A 2,340-nucleotide genomic window follows, 5' to 3' on the forward strand; every position below is an offset into this window, starting at 1 on the left:
CAACTGGCGTAATTGCCACCGTTGACAAGGAACCGCTTCTTATCTGATTGCCTGCCTTATAGAGCAGTAGGTGCACATTATCATTTGCTGGGAATTTGATGTGCTCCTTCTTGCAGCCCAAGCAATCCTCGATAGTAATCTGTCGAACGAAGAATTTTAGTATAATAACACTCATATATCAATTCCGATTTCGTACATACCGTTGAAATACGCATAGTGGGGACGCCACTCATTGTTCACAAATAAGATTGCAAATATTAAGGATATTGGCTTTCTTGCAACTGGAAAGATATATATAAATAAATACACATGTAATAGTTTGCCTTTAGAATGTATTTTTTTTTCTTTCTTTTAATGAAAACTTCTCAATTGGAAAATGTAAAGCCCTATTTCAACATTATTATTAAATGGTGGACACTTGCTTAACCACGCCGCGGTTATGTAGCTTCTGGTAGCCTCTATCAGGGAGCGATAAATGTCACTAAATAGTGATGAGAGCTTACATATGTAGATCATACCTATAATCGAAACTAATGGTTTGAAACAGCGGTATCGATAACATGATGCTAAAATGCTTTTAGTAATCAAGAGCTGTCAGAATCTTCATTTCAAAGGTTGCAATGCAGAAACAAATTTGCTTAAAATTACTTTGTTATTATGTAAATAGAAAACTGTGTCAATAAAATTTGATTTCTTAAATATATGATTTCTTTGACCGTTCTTGTTGCTTAAAGATAACTTATGTTCATATCTTTTGTATATTGTTACAGCTGTAACTTTTAGCTTAACTTATTTTTAACTGTGATATGTTAGTAAATACATTGTCTAAGCTCGTCTTGTCAGGCAATACGAAAATGTAGCTTCCTAATTTTTGACATTTTCAGTAAAAATTCTTGACCCAAAAACCATCGCTTATACAATCGGACCATTGAGTTAAATATAAGTTCCGATATATGTACATATTTTCTAACCATAAGTAATCATAATTTGTGCAGCCAATTCTGTAAAAAAAATCAAAGAAATATTAAAACAAGTAAGAAAGTTACAGTCGAGTGTGCTCGACTGTGAGATACCCGCTACCCATTTTAATAAAGGAAAAATATTTCGGTATTATTTTCAAAATATACCGAAAATACTAAAAAAATACTAAAATATACCAAATGGTATGTTTGGTATATCGATATAGTACACCATTCAAAATATACCATAGACTGCACAATATACCAGATTGTCGGCCAAAGCAACTAAGAGCCCTAGTAAGTAGGCGTGTTTGCCCATACAAAAGTATTTCTTTAATAACTTCCACAATTTTTATCTGATCGCAACCAAATTTTCAGGAATCATAACTACTATAATAATTATTGTATCGCAACTCTAGCTTTAAAATTACGCTTGTTATTCGATTTTTTTGATTTGCGGGGGCGGAAGTGGGCGTGGCAAAAATTTGAAACAAACTTGATCTGCGTGCAAGCATAACAAATACTGTCGAAAGAAATGTATAGCTCTATTTCTTATAGTCTCTGAGATCCAGTGTTTCATACGGACGGACGGACATGGCAAGATTGTCTCGGCTGTTGACGCTGATCAAGAATATATATACTTTATAGGGTCGGAGATGCCTTCTTCTACCTGTTGCATACATTTCCTGCCGGCACAAAGTTATAATACCCTTCTACCCTATGGGTAGCGGGTATAAAAATATTGATCAATTTGTTGCAATCATTTATTTACTTGCAAATTTTTCAGACAGATTCGAAATCTGAAAAATTTATTGATAAAGTTGCAACACTGATTGAAATTACTAAAATTATTGCTTCAGTTTTATTGACACTTGAATAGAATTGATAGCAATAATATTAGTTGTACTAAATTCAAAAGTTATTTACATATGAAATTTATGATTCGGCAAACCAAAAATACAGAAAGTAGAGCAAAACGTTGTGTTTCAAATTGGGAATTAAGATTATGAGAGTTGTCCGCACGAAGTGAGCCATTAAATTGGAACAGCCAACATAGCACATAATATTAGGATTAACGGCTTTCTAAGTGCCAACCAAGCCCCCCACAGAGTATTCTCTGGCCAACAATTAGTCCAATGTGGCCTATTAAAATCGCTATAAAATTCCATACAAACAGAGAGCTTGGTAAACTTTTTAATTTACCCACCCATCCAACAACTCACATTGCCGCATCATAAAAATGCCAACAAAGTAATATATATATTTTTTGGTTCGCATTTCTTTTTTTTCAGGAATAAAAGCAAAATTGTGATTTTCTTTTAATTTTTATGGGATGCACACAAGAGATTTCTTTTTCTTTTATGACCAAGCCAAATGCAGA

Source organism: Drosophila nasuta, chromosome 3, assembly GCF_023558535.2.
Source record: "Drosophila nasuta strain 15112-1781.00 chromosome 3, ASM2355853v1, whole genome shotgun sequence".
Lineage (NCBI taxonomy): Eukaryota > Metazoa > Arthropoda > Insecta > Diptera > Drosophilidae > Drosophila > Drosophila nasuta.